The sequence below is a fragment of the Schistocerca americana genome, chromosome 3 (genome assembly GCF_021461395.2).
Source record: "Schistocerca americana isolate TAMUIC-IGC-003095 chromosome 3, iqSchAmer2.1, whole genome shotgun sequence".
NCBI lineage: Eukaryota > Metazoa > Arthropoda > Insecta > Orthoptera > Acrididae > Schistocerca > Schistocerca americana.
This window is the reverse complement of record NC_060121.1, coordinates 908,129,399-908,145,400: the sequence shown is the minus strand read 5'-3', so window position 1 is coordinate 908,145,400 and position 16,002 is coordinate 908,129,399.

The window sequence follows — 16,002 nt, the reverse complement described above, 5'->3', positions numbered from 1 at the left end:
GAAGCGGCCCTCACCGACCTTCTTACACAGCTCCCCCAGCCATTCATTATTTGTGGTGATTTTAATGCCCACAATGTGCTTTGGGGCTCTGCAATTACCTGGCCCAGGGGTAGAGCAATTGAGAGGCTTCTCCTGTCATCCTGTGCCTACTTGCTCAATGGAGGACAGAGTACTCATTTCTGCACGGCAACTGGGTCGTTCTCTGCCATTGATCTCTCGCTTTGCTCTCAAGCTCTTGCCGCTAGTGCTCACTGGGAAGTGGTCGCTGACTTGCACGGCAGTGATCATTTCCCAATCTGGATTCACCTGCCAGATGGGGTGGGCCCCGACAGGAGACCACCACGATGGGTGCTCAGTGGAGCTGACTGGACACTTTATAGCCAGTTGGCCCAATTCGAACACTGTGCGAATGTTGAGGTGTGGGTGGATCATATTACCAAAACGGTCCACCATGCCGCTGCGGCATCCATTCCACAGTCCACAGGTCACCGGAAAAGGCCACCTGTGCCTTGGTGGAGTGACGAATGCCGCTCTGCAATCAGGACCAGGCGTGCGGCTCTGCGGCGGTTCAAGTGTCGGCCGACTGCTGAGAATCTTGCAGCCTTTCGGGTGGCGAGGGCGAGATGTCGCCGCATTATTCGTGAGAGCAAGAAGAGGTCGTGGCAAAAGTTCCTGAACACCGTTAATCGTTCCACCAAAAGTTCCATTGTGTGGGAGACCATTAGGAGAATTTCTGGCAGAGGAGGGAGGTGCCCCATAGCTGCTGTACTGAATAACGGCACTCTCCACACAGATCCGCGAGACATTGCCCAGACTATGGCAGCATATTTTGCGACAGTTACTGCCACAACCAGTCAGGATCCAGGTTTCCAGCGCCATAGAGCGGTTGCTGAGAGGTGTAGTCTGAACTTCCAGCCCACCTCTCATGAAGTTTACAACTGCCCTTTTTCTATGTGGGAGCTGGATTCTGCATTGTCTGGAGCTCGTGACACTTCCCCTGGTCACGACAGGATCCATTACAGTATGCTATGGCACCTCACAATGCGCAACAAAGAAATCCTCCTCGCACTTTTTAATGCCATTTGGGCGTCGGGTCACTTTCCTGACGCGTGGCGTGAGGCAGTTTTAATCCCTTTTTTAAAACCTGGGAAAGACCGCTCGAGCCCAAGTAGCTACCGTAGTATTGCCCTCACTAGTTGCATAGGGAAGACCTTGGAGCGGATGGTCAACCGCCGCCTTGTCTGGATGTTAGAATCCCGGCAACTACTTAGTCGCTTTCAGTGTGGGTTCAGGAGGTTTCGTTCCACCTTCGATAACCTTGCCCTCCTGGAGGCGGCTATCCAACAAGCTTTCCTACGCCGTCATCACCTTATAGGTGTATTTTTCGACATCGAGAAGGCCTACGATACCACTTGGCGGCGTCTCATCCTGGAGCAGCTTCACGAATGGGGTTTTCGTGGTTGTCTTCCTCTTTTTATTCAGTCTTTCCTCTCGCCACGATATTTTAGATACCGAATTGGTGACGTCCTGTCTGATCGCTTTGAGCAGGAGAATGGTGTCCCTCAGGGTAGCGTTTTAAGTGTGACTCTGTTTGCCATCGCTATTAATAGCATTACGTCCATGGTGAAAAGTCCTGTCCAGTGTTCTTTGTTTGTGGATGATTTCTCTTTGTTCTGCTCTTCTTCAAGCCTTGCAACGACAATTCGTCAGTTGCAACTTACGATTAGGCGTTTCGATGACTGGGCGCAGAAGAGTGGATTTAAGTTTTCCACCGAGAAGTCTGTATGTGTTCTTTTTAACCGTTCTCGTTCGATTTTCACCTTTCCTGAGTTGCGCTTGAGGGACACTATTCTTTCTTTTAAAGACACGGTGAGATTTCTGGGTCTCATTTTTGACTCGAGGCTCACGTGGTTACCTCATCTTAAAGACCTGAAACGGCGGTCGCTTCAGGCTTTAAGCATTTTAAAATGTCTTAGCCACAGTACATGGGGAGCTGACAGGACTTGTCTGCTCCAGTTTTACAGGGCGTTTGTGCGATCTCGGCTCGATTATGGGTGCACGGTGTATGGGTCTGCGAGGTCTTCGTACTTAAAGATTTTGGACGTTGTCCACCATGAAGGGCTGCGGTTGGCCACTGGGGCATTCCGAACTAGCCCCATACCAAGCCTCTGTGCAGAGGCTGGTGAACCGCCACTTCATATGCGGCGACGGCAACTTACGGTACGCCAGGCGTATAAAACTTTGTCCACACCGTACACACCTGCATACCATACCGTTGCTCAGCCTCCTCTGGCACGGTTATTTCATAACCGGCAACGTGCGACGCAGCCCTATGGGATTCGCGCACAGGATTGCCTCGCTGCAATGTCTATGGCTGGTCTTCGTGTTTTACGTCGCGGTTGGAGCAGATCTCCACCTTGGCTCCTCCGGAGACCCAAACTTATTTTAGATTTGACTCGTTTTAAGAAGGATGGCACGCCAGACTTTACATTCCAGTCACTTTCTTTTAACATTTTAGATGTGCATCCCGGTTTCACTGTCGTTTACACTGATGGCTCCAAACAGGAGAATTTCCTTGGCTGTTCTGTGGTGTTCCCTGACCATGTTACCCGGATTCGCCTCCCTGCTGAATATACCGTTTTCGCAGCGGAGCTCCACGCGATCCTGACGGCACTGGAGCAGATGCATCGAGTTCGGGGCGATCGCTTTCTTCTCTGCTCCGATTCTCTTAGTGCCTTACAATCGCTGCAGAACCTGTACCCGACTGAAGAGATGGTCCAGCTGATACATAGCCAACTGTACTTGCTCCAACAGCGGGGTCAAGAGGTATCCTTCTGCTGGGTGCCTGGTCATGTCGGCATCTGGGGCAATGAACAGGCTGATCAGGCTGCCAAGGAGGCCTGCAGAGAGCAGGATGTGGTCCACTGTCCTATCCCCTTGCAGTCAGTCATCGCTGCACTCCACAGGAAGTGCATGGAGTTGTGGGAGGACGAATGGCTGGCGGTGACGGCCAATAAACTGCGGTCGGTAAATTCAACCACTCGGCCGTGGCGTTCCTCCTGTCGGTTGCTCAGGCGGGAAGAGGTGGCCCTCACACGTCTTCGGATCGGGCACTGTCCTCTGACGCATAGCTATTTATTACGGCGGGAGGATCCTCCGTTTTGTGATGCTTGTGGTGTGCACATCTCTGTCCGCCACATTTTAACAGACTGCATTTTATACCGTGATGCAAGGGCAGAAGCACAAGTTGATGGTGATCTGCCCTGTGTTTTAGCTAATGATGAGACGTGTGTGTCTAGGGTATTTAAGTTTTGTGATGTGTCTGGACTCTGGCCTAAACTTTTAGGCTGGAGGTTTAAGTGTATTGCAGAGTGGCTGACACCTCCCTTTTTTTCCTTGCGGTCAGCCGGCCACTTCCATCTGCTACATTGTTTTAGCCCCCTCTCTCGTTTTCTTCCTGTGTTGTCCATGTTTTACTGCTGACGCCCTGCTTCATCCCACGCTTGGGTGTGGGTGAGCATATCTTTTCCGATGATTGTTTCCCGTGTTTTATGTTCCGTTTTATGTAAATATTCTGAGCTTTTTTTTTTTTTTTTTTTTTTGTTCTTGACACCCGTCTCACTATGATACTGAACGGGCGCTGAAGACCTTGTTGTCGTGCGCCCACAAAACCCCTCTACTACTACTACTCTATGCGTTTGGGCGCTGATGACCACGCTGTTTAGCGCCCGAAAACCTCAAAACACACACACACACCTTTCCTCTCGACATTGCCCCGTGGCCACGTGGAGATCGTCTTCTTCCGATAGTAGATTCTCGTGACCACCGCTGTCAGCAATGATGCACAGTGGCTACTTTCGTGCAAAGTGTTTCTGCAACAACGCAGAAGGAACATCAAGTTCCTCGTAGCCCTATCTCTAGTGTTTTAAGAGTTATTTAGAAAATATACACTACTGGCCATTAAAATTGCTACACCACGAAGATGACGTGCTACGGACGCGAAATTTAACCGACATGAAGAAGATGCTGCGATATCCAAATGATTAGCTTTTCAGAGCATTCACACAACGTTGGCGCCGGTGGCGACACCTACAACCTGCTGACATGAGGAAAGTTTCCAACCGATTTCTCATTCACAAACTGCAGTGGACCGCCGTTGCCTGGTGAAACGTTGTTGTGATGCCTCGTGTAAGGAGGAGAAACGCGTAACATAACATTTCAAAAATGGTTCAAAGGGCTCTGAGCACTATGGGACTCAACTTCTGAGGTCATTAGCCCCCTAGAACTTAGAACTAGTTAAACCTAACTAACCTAAGGACGTCACACACATCCATGCCCGAGGCAGGATTCGAACCTGCGACCGTAGCGGTCTCGCGGTTCCAGACTGCAATGCCTAAAACAGCACGGCCACTTCGGCCGGCAACATAACATTCCCGACTTTCATAAAGGTCGGATTGTAGCCTATTGCGATTGCGGTTTATCGTATCGCGTCATTTCTGCTCGCGTTGATCGAGATCCAGTGACTGTTAGCAGAATATGGAATCGATGGGTTCAGGAGGGTAATACGGAACGCCGTGCTGGATCCCAACGGCCTCATATCACTAGCAGTCGAGATGAAAGGCATCTTATCCGCGTTACTGTAACGGATCGTGCAGCAACGTCTCGATCTGTGAGTCAACAGATGGGGGCGTTTGCAAGACAACAGCCATCTGCACAAACAGTTCGACGAAGTTTGCAGCAGCATGGACCAACACCTCGGAGACCATGGCTGCGGTTACCCTTGACGCAGCATCACAGACAGGTGCGCCTGCGATGGTGTACTCAACGACTAACTTGGATGCATGAATGGCAAAACGTCATATTTTTGGATGAATCCATGTTCTGTTTACAGCATCATGATGGTCGCATCCGTGTTTGGCGACATTGCGTTGAGCGCACATTGGAAGCGTGTATTCGTCGTCGCCATAGTGATATATCACCCGGCGTGATGGTATGGGGTGCCATTGGTTACACGTTTCGGTCACCTCTTGTTCGCATTAACGGCACTTTGAACAGTGGACTTTACATTTCAGATGTGTTACGACCCGTGGCTCTCCCCCATCATTCGATCCCTGCGAAACCCTACATTTCAGCACGATAATGCACGACCGCATGTTGCAGGTCTTGTACAGACCTTTCTGGATACAGTTCGACTGCTGCCCTGACCAGCACATTCTCCATTTCTCTCACCCATTGCAAACCCAAGCGTATCAAGGCCGTTATTACGGCCAGAGGTGGTTGATCTGGGTACTGATTTGTCGGGATCTGCGCACCCAAATTGCGTGGAAATGTAGTCACATGTAAGTTCTAGTATAATATACTTGTCCAATGAATACCTGTTTATCATCTGCATTTCTCGTTGATGGAGCCGCTTTAATGGCCAGTAGTGTATGTACTGGACCCTAACACGAGCCCAGGATCTCCTGCTTACTATGCAGGTGCGTCATCGGGGACGTCGTGCTATCTAAACTGCGGAACTATCTCGGTACGCCTCACAGTCGACCCGCATTGCCACCGAGCGCCGCCTATCCGCAGTCACTGCCAATTTCTTCCATGTTCGCTACTTGAAATTCCCACGGGAGGTCAGACCTATTTGTGTGTCCGCACTGAAGAACGTGGACCCACTGCCCATCTAGGCGAATCAATTATATGAATGCCAGGGGCGGTGGCAATCCAATGGAACATCATATTACATTCGATAAAATGATTTCATAAATCACCGGATATATTACTTCTACATCTACATCTACATCCATACTCCGCAAGCCACCTGACGATGTGTGGCGGCGGGTACCGTGAGTACCTCTATCGGTTCTCCCTTCTGTTCCAGTCTAGTATCGTTCGTGGAAAGAAGGATTGTCGGTATGCCTCTGTGTGGGCTCTAATCTCTCTGATTTTATCCTCATGGTCTCTTCGCGAAATATACGTAGGAGGGAGCAATATACTACTCGACTCCTCGGTGAAGGTATGTTCTCGAAACTTCAATAAAAGCCCGTACCGAGCTACTGAGCGTCTCTCCTGCAGAGTCTTCCACTAGAGTTCATCTGCCATCTCCGTAACGCTTTCGTGATTACTAAATGATCCTGTAACGAAGCGCGCTGCTCTCCGTTGGATCTTCCCTATCTCTTCTATCAACCCTACCTGGTACTCCTGAGTAGTATTCAAGCAGTAGGCGAACAAGGGTAGGTATGGAATTAACTGCTTCCAGTTGCTGACCAGCTATATTGTAGCTAAATGATAAGGAATCTTTCTTTCTATGTATTCGCAGCACAATACACTTGTCTACATTGAGATTTAATTGCCATTCCCTGCACCATGCGTCAATTCGCTGCATATCCTCCTGCATTTCAGTACAATTTTCCATTGTTACAGCCTCTCGACATACCACAGCATCATCCGCAAAAAGCCTCAGTGAACGTCCGATGTTATCCACAAGGTCATTTGTGTATAATGTGAATAGCAACGGTCCTACGACACTCCCCTGCGGCACATCTGAAATCACTCTCACTTGGGAAGACTTCTCTCCATTGAGAATGACATGCTGCGTTCTATTATCTACGAACTCTTCAATCCAGTCACACAATTGGTCTGATAGTCCTTATGCTCTTACTTTGTTCATTAAACGTGTGTTCATTAAACTGTATCGAACGCCTTGCAGAAGTCAAGAAACACGGCATCTACCTGGGAACCCGTGTCTATGGCTCTCTGAATCTCGTGGACGAATAGCGCGATCTGGGTTTCACACGATCATCTTTTTCGAAACCCATGCTGATTCATATTTTTTTTTATAATTTTGTAGCAATACAGATTGCAATGTATTTCAAACATATTTTAAAGAAAGATTAAGAGTGTCAAATAGCTATCTAAACCAATAAATATCATTTAACTCAAAATGGGCGTTTTATTATTTATTAATAGACACTGGATGTATATTTATGTACGAGTATCACTTACAATAACCAAGAAAGCTAAATATGCCGGGTATGCCTACCAACACTCAAAATGCTGACCCAAGACAAAAACTTGGATATCGTCGGACATCTGGATCAAATCTTATTATTTTCCCGGTCACACACGTTCTGTAGCTACGTTTCTACCCTGAACTTCAAAGCAGTTTGTAACGCCGGAAATGCATATCCACCTATTTCCATCTATTGTACTATTATTTTTTTCCTTGTTTTGTTACCTCAAGATATGACATTCCTGTCTCTTTATATATTGTAATTGTTTTACTGTTTGTATATATATATATTTATGCACTTATGTCGATGTATAATTGGTTTGTTTCGTAAATATTATGTGTATTTTTACGCTGGGTCTTGCCTAGGGAAAACTGCTATCGAACGATTACATCGATGGGTCGTGTGAAGAATCAAAGTGTGTAGGATCTTTGGTAGTGTTAACGCTGCCGCGTGGAGCGCGGGCAGAGCAAGGGGGAGTCTGGCTGGGGTAGCGAGTGTAGCAGGTGTGTTGTGTGATGCTCCCGCGAGTTGCCGCGCTTTCGGGGTTTGGCAGCATGTAATTGCGCTCGACTTGCGATGATAGTTTCTGACATGGGGTCGCGGACGGGAAGCATTAGCTGGCGCACATCAAGAGCCCGTTTCGTCTGGTGACCGTGTCGAGAAGAAGGCGCGCCAACATCCAGCTTCTGCAACAGCGACGGCCGACAATGAGTGACTGTCGCCACATCCTCGATCGACGGCTTCAAACCTTCAATCAACCAACAAGGAAGACTGGAAGCACGCAAAGTTTTAGAACTGTATGGCAGACCTCAGCTTTTCAAACTTTTAAAATTGTTGCATCACAAAATTACAGCTACTTAGCATGAACCTTTGTTGCTCATTGTCCCAAGTGCATTACCAAGCAGGGTCCCTTCCTTTTCCGAAATGAACCCGAGTGTCGTTGAAATTCAAACGCCAGCATAATTCCATTTCACTGCTTTAATTTCAAAGTTCAGTTTACGTATTCATAGCTGGCTACAATATTTAGATTACGCAAGCACAAATTAAGAGTGCGAGTTTTGTTACCATATTTTAGCTTACCTGTGACTGCAGCTCAGCTTGGTACGTACTAAATTTTACTATTGTTAATTGTTCAGAATCATTTAATTCAAGTTCAAAGCTAAATCTCTTATTTCTAAATTGCGTAGATTCAAGTAGCTTTTGAAATGATTGTTGAGGTAGTCCAAGACTAACCGTATTTTACTGAATTTCGATGTGCTTAAGAAAGAAAGCTTCTTATTAATTTCAGTCACTAAATTAACTTTCAGTTTTCCGGTTTTATTAATTCTTTTGCTAAATTAAGTCAGAGTGCAGCGAAAGTTATTACTTCTGACAAACTTTCAGTTTTCACACTACACGTGTCAACCTTCAGTTGCCACGCTTCTAGTGCTAATTATATGTGTAATTACCTTTCTTTTTCAGTTACTATAGTAATTGTCCTTAGGACTGGCGACCGTAATTTCCCCCAGATCTCAAATATCTAATTACCGCTAGTTAATTGTTAACGTAACGGCCGCACATTTACTTTCTTCATTAACTTTACCCCTTTTCAAAATTAATTTCCACCAGTTTCATTTGCATTTTTCCTTTCATTTAGATGTAACCCTTTCCTCCCTCTTTACCGACAAATTAACTTCGGTGACGATTGCTTTTCCCAAATTTCCATTAGGTACACGCGGTTTAATTTTTCACTGTCATTAAGGTCGATAAGTGAGGGGAGGTTACAAGTTACGAAAAACTACTTTAAGCAACCCAATCAATTTGTCGGTGGTGGACCGCGTCTCTCCTTTTGTTAAGTGATACTCCATTCCCACAAACTCCCTGCCTGCCTCCCCTCCCCGCCATTAGCCTCTCCTTGACAGACTTCCAGAATTGTCCCTGATGAATGCATGTTGTCTGCTGTTTCGTATGCGTCCGTGACATGGATCCACTTTCTTCAGTGCGGATGCACAACTACATCCGACCTCCCGTGGAAGTCTCATAATAGTGTGCATGGAGGAAATGGACAGGGATTGCAGACACGTGGCGCTCGGTGGGAATGTTGGTCGGTCATAACAAGTGCCAAGATAGTAGAGGACTTATGATACTGTGTCCTGCATGGCGCAGTGGTTGAGCATCTACCTAGTGAGCAGGAGATCCTTGGTTCGAAACCTGGTGCAATGAAATTTTTCACTCGTCGCTGATTCCGCGTAATGTCCCGATGCAGCAGAGATCAGCAATCTCTTCCCTTTCTTTTTTCTTATCCGTCCTCCACCTTAAATTTACATACAATCTCACTATCTTCTTATAAGGAAATAATATTCTATAGCGATACCTAAAAAGAATTCCGTTGTGTAATCCGTCCTTATGTACGAAGTACTGATGACACTACTCCCACATATTCTGTGCAGTAACATTGAAATGCTTAAGTAACTCCGCATGCAGTGCATCTCATGCCATCTTGACACTTACTGCACGCAACCTTCACCGGTTTGGTTTTCCGTTGCCCGCCCCTTTTTAGCTGAGAGTTCAGCGCGACGGAATGTCATACGCAACGCCCCGGGTTCGATTCCCGGCTGGGTCGGAGATTTTCTCCGCTCACGGACTGGGTGTTGTGTTGTCCTTATCATCATAATTTCATCGCCATTGTCGCGCAAGTCGCCAAAGTGGCGTCAATTCGAAAGACTTACACCCGGCGAACGGTCTACCCGACGGAAGGTCCTAGTCACACGACATCTACATTTTACTTAGATTAACCTGTGCTCTTGTATGTTAGTCACATAAACGTATTATCTACACAAAAGTATTACCGAAATTTCATTAATCTACATTACCTACTTTTTGGTGTGGCGATTTCTTTTCCGTCAGTCTAGTTTGCAACACTAAAAGACTACAAAAATTATACACAAAAATGATTATTGTTAAGCGCTGCAGAAACAAGGTTCTGGATTGTCACTCCTGAAATTTATCATATAACTTAAGAAACAATATGGTTATCAAAGGGGCCCAGCTTAAGTAATAATTTAAAAGATTTAATACAGACTTCAACTGCTTTTATACGACCCAGAGAGGTATAAGTAAAATAAATAAATCTGATAAACACAGCCATGAAATGTTGACCGAAGCAAGCAGCAGAGACAATTTTAGCGAGAAGTTGTCACCAACTAATGTTTTCCAATGTGACCATCGTGGAATAACGGTGGCTCGTGCCCAGACTAATCTACTTACGCTAACTCCGCTCTTAAGGAGTTACTCGAAATTAACAGCCGGGTCTCGACTGCAGGAAACGCCCATCGTTGAAGGCGCCAAGTAGAACTTTCTCATTCGGCCATAACATGGAATCGTTAGGGAAAAATAGCGCCTGTATTCCATCCCCAGTGTTGGCATCTGTTTCAAAGGTTAGGAATTCTAACAACTGCTTCACAGTACATCCACTCAGTAATGAAATTTTTTCTCAACAACATGGACCACTTTAAAATCAACAGCGACATTCATGATAACAATACTAGAAAAAAGAAGGACCTACACTATCCTTTACTCAACCTATCTTTGGCACAGAAAGGGGTAAAATATGCTGCTATAAAACTTTTTGATGAATTACCAGATGGAATAAAATGTCTGACAGACAGCAGTGATAATTTCAAAAACAAATTGAAATCATACCTCCTTGACAACTCCTTCTATAGCATAGATGAATTCTTGAATATGAGTAAATAAATCTGAGGATATAATATATGAATTTTGTGCCATTTAAGGGAATGGAATAGATAACAGAAATATTTAAATATAACACTATAATGTAAAAAAAACTTGTTTCCTTTGCGCATTTCTTGTGCATTTGATACGTTCCACATCATAACTGTTTTTCTGTGCTATTGATAAATGGAACACGTAACTAACTAACTAACTAACTTTAGCACGCGACTCAGTCGGGTAGCGTGACGGACCCGCATTAGCCGTCGCGGAAGGAAACATGTTCTTGCGAGTTGAGCAAAGACACAGTAAGGGAAACTATTGACGGTGCGCCTTGCACGGATCAGATACTGTAAACGCTTGTTCTCCCTTCCTACCGAGAACATTTATCCTTGATAGGTAAGAAAATATAACAGGACAGGAAATGACTGTATATAGTATGAAGTACAAAACTTCGTGGCAGATTAAAACTGTATGCCGGATCGAGACTCGAACTCGGGACCATTGCATTTCGCGGGCAAGTGCTCTACCATCTGAGATACCCAAGCACGACTAACGCCCCGTCGTTCCAGCTTTACTTCTGCCAGTACCTCGTCTCCTACCTTCCAAACTTTACAGAGGCTCTCCTGCGAACCTTGCAGGACTAACACTCCTGAAAGAAAGGATATTGCGGAGACATGGGTTAGCCACAGCCTCGACGATGTTTATAGAACGAGAATTTCCACTCTGTAGCGAAGTGTGCGCTCATTCCAGTATAAAGTACAGTCCGCCGAGCGTTGTACATTTGCCTACAGAGTGCATATGAAGTGGAAGGTCCCATAAACTGTTGCTCCTAGGTAGTTGTATGAGCTGACAAACTTCAGCTGTAACTCACTGGTGTTGTTGTAATACCCAACTCGGTACAAAAGGTGATTTGTTTGAAATACATGATCAGTTAATCAGAACAAAAACTAACGTTATAATCGTCAGACGAACGATAACATAGAGATAAATTAGATGATATCTTTAGTTTACACCTAACAGACGTCAATCATACAGTATTTAATTTACTTCGTACCAGATGTTTATAATTAAAGTGCAGCTGATCACAGGGGTCCATTGTGGGCTGCAGTTATCCTATGAGGCCGCCCAAACTTGGTAGGTATTGTAATGAGTTAATGCGGAATGAATTTACGCTGGAAAATGTATGTTACAATTTTGTCCACCAAATGTGGCGCTGTGATAGCAAGAAGGACGTACAGAAATGTTTCCGTGTGTAATGGATCAGGAACGGGACGTGGGCAGAAAGGATCAAACAAGTGAGAAAGGCGTGGTGTTGGTCTTATTATTAATCGCCACTTACAACATTTGTTCAATATGAACACCTAAGACGTCGACGATACGCTGTATCCATAAGACGACGTGATCAACAGTTGCTCGCAGTGGTTCCGATGGAATCTGAGTAACGTGTTCCTGTATACTGGCCTTCAGTTCAGATAGATACCGAAAGTGTCCCTGGTAAATGGTTTCTTTTACATAGCCCCCGAGGCAAAAGTCACTTGGATTCAGAACAGGTGATCTTGCAGCCCACGCATCTGGAAAACCTCTGGAGACAACACGTTCGTGAAAGGTTGCGTTAAGCAGATCTTTCACTGGTTTCCACAGAGTTGCGCTCTTCCAAAGCAGAAATCACTTGCTGCAGAAGGTCTCGCTAACGCACAGACATCACGGTACACCTGGCAGGTCCTAATGCGCACTCTAGTGTAGAATACTGCCAGTCCACACGTCATGAAACTCCGAATCCTCCAGAAACGGAAGAGCAAATTCAAAATATTGCTCCGGATTGTTGCTGCACTGTCTGGATTTCGTACGGGTACCAATTCAAAATAGACCGCAAAACTTTCCATTCTGTTGACCGTGGGATCGACAATTCTCGCGACCCAGCGCGAGTATTAACACTGCTCGGGGCACGTGTGCTGCATGGTCAGTTATAACAACAGCAACGTCGTCAATAGCTTCCATCGGAATGAGACGCCTTCCTCTGCCAGATGACACACGAAGCCCACCCGTGTTTCCGAATTTCATTATCATCTTTTTTAAACCATTTAATGACACTTGGCCTCTCCTCAGATCTTTCAGTAACCGATACTGTCTGAATGCAGCACTGTAGTTGCTGCCATTCACATGAAACAGTTTCACTAGTAGCTCACGCTCTCTCTCTCTCTTCCCGATAGCCATACTGTTCACTCGAGTTATGGTTTGTGAAATGACAGTGCGGAAGTCATACACAAACTGTAGAGCGCCTAATTTACACTTCGTAGCCACAACAAGAACTAATATGTTTTCCAGCGTACATCGGTTAAGCATTAGGGCATTAGCATTATCAACGAAGTTTCGCTGCCGTGAAATAATTATAGTCCACAGTAGACTTCCGCGAGCAGCTGCACTCCAGTTGCAACAATCCGGAATAAACAGTGTAGTCTCGTGAGCGAAGCAAAACCTTCAAGTGATCTAAAATGTGCACGAAAGGGGAGAAACCGTTTTCCGTTAATTTCTCACCCTGTAATGTTAGGTACCGCTCCTATTGTAAGTAGGCTGTTTAGGTTTTTATATCGTTAACACCACGTAGCACTCTGTATGAAAATCACTGGCTGTGCTGTGTGCAATCTGTGGCTGGTTGGCATTGTTGTAACATTCGCTATTGTAGTGTTGGGCAGTTGGCTGTTAACAGAGCGTAGCGCTGCGCAGTTGGAGGTGAGCCGCCAGCAGTGGTGGATGTGTGGAGAAAGATGACGGAATTTTGAGAGCGGACGATCTGGACGTGTGTCCATCAGAAAGAGTAAATTTGTAATATTGGATATCATGGACTGATATATATATATATATATATATATATATATATATATATATATAATGACTTTTGAACAGGTAAATACATTGTTTGTTCTCTATCAAAATCTTTCATTTGCTAACTATGCCTATCAGTGGTTAGTGCCTTCAGTAGTTTGAATCTTTTATTTAGCTGACAGTAGTTCGAGTAACGAAGATTTTTGTGAGGTAAGTGATTTGTGAAAGGTATAGGTTAATGTTGGTCAGGGCCATTCTTTTGTAGGGATTATTGAAAGTCAGATTGCGTTGCGCTAAAAATATTGGCTGTCAGTTTAGTGTTGATCAGAATAGGCAAAGAGCGAAATGTCTGAGTACGTTCAGTTCTGCTCAGCTGTTTGAAAATCAAATAATGTAAGAGGTTTATCAGCACAGTCATCCATTAATTTTTCTAAGGGGACGTTTCACTACTACATTATCTAGCGAGCAACTGACGATGTTTTGACGACTTAGACAGCCATGGGTCACATTTTGCTCTCCGCTTGGACTCCAAAACCGCTGTGCTGCTCGTCCAAAACATGATTAGTGATAAATAAATAAATTACATAATTTAGTACTTCACGCACATACGGGCCTGATATGAAACGGCCCACTCTTTCCGCATGCTATATTCTCGACCCACATTCTCTCATAAAAACAGTATTTTTCCTTCTTTCGAAAGCCTCTGCACGTTCTTACGATATTCCCTGTAGAAAATGTGCAATTTTAGTTAAGTAGGCGTACACTAATGTGGTACAAAATTAATGTCATACCAAGAAGCATACCGAGCTTCTGAACAACACATAACTTCTGCTCGCACTTACTGTACTCGGCTTTGAGCGACCTACGACAATGCTTTTACGTTTCTCGAGCTGTAATAAAAGCTAACGGTCTGTTTAATGGTGCCGTTGAGTATATCGATGAAGTTGTGGTCAAGGCTGGGCTGCGCTAATGTTGTGCAGGGACATTCCAACAGACCGCCAAAGAGTCAATCTCAACAGAGATTATCGTAACTTTCACATGCGCTAATGCAGACGTTACAGAGAGTGTACTGCATATTTAGCCCAACAGAAAATGTAAATAATTAGTTAGCCACCCACGATGATTCGCGTGTCAAACAGCAATGAAATGTTACCGTTTTTATTTATTACGCTACATTTTTAGTTCCTGTTTAAAATAACTGTGGCGCAAACAATGATAACTAGTTCGACCAAATTTCATTGTGGTGCACTGCATTAAGAGAGTGTACTTGTACACTATTTTTACAGAGCAAACCTGTCTTAATAACTGTATGTGGTGAGTATTCTCCTAAACTTTCCTGTTTTCTGAATAAATATGAACAGAATGTCTCTTACGAAATGAAAGTAGGAACAAAATGAGCTTGACGTAGTAATAAGTGCTCTACTTTAAAACGCGTGAAATTACGCACTTTTGCATGTCGTAGTTTCACATGATGTTTATAATTGTTACACACATTTTATCTACCCTGCATCCAGAGGAATAGCACAGCGTCCAGTTTGCCTTTAATTCATGTGGGAAAAAAAGAATTTTGGTAGACCTTGAACACAAATGCATTAAATATTACTTCAGCAACCAAACAGCAGAATCAGTGAAACAACTTGAAGCAATAGAGTTTCCATTGATGTATGCCCAGGAAACATACAGTTTCATTATCAAGGACTGATGTTGGAGACTGGGACTTGTTAAAAGTAAACAAGGGGCACACGAGGAACATGCTGTTACATGATTTCATTCCAGGAAAATTCGAGGGAGTTTTTCTCCTAGAGACAGTGTTCAGTTACAGTTCTGCTGTGTAACGTAGTGTTAAGTGAAGAGGATCTTTTGAAATTTGACAAATGTTTTAACGTGCGGAAGAAGGAGATTTATTCCGGAGAATTCGAAAAAATATTTGGTTATATATTACGACATGCACAAGTAATAATCATTAGCAAGGTGACATTATTAAACTTGAAGTTAAATATCGCTAAATACACGAGTATATTTGGAACTCTAAGGAGTTCCTATTTTGTGTTTATTTATTTCTTACAGGGCACACTAATGTATTTTTTGGGAATATTTCCGGGACTGTAGTTCACATTCCATGGTACTAGAGGGAGCTGTAGAGGGCAAAAACTGTAGAGGAAGACAGAGATTGGAATACGTCAAGCAAATAATTGAGGACGTAGGTTGCAAGTGCTACTCTGAGATGAAGAGGTTAGCACAGGAAAGGAATTCGCGGCGGGCCGCATCAAATCAGTCAGTAGACTGATGACCAAAAAAAAAAGTTCACATTTATGGTGCGTTTAGTGCATATACATATTTGCATCTGGACACAATTCCAACGCCTACAGCACCGCGCACCTTTACAATATCCATTTAGTCTCACGAAAAAGCTAATATAACAAAAAAAATTCATGAATACGGAAGATGTCATCAGAACGAAGTG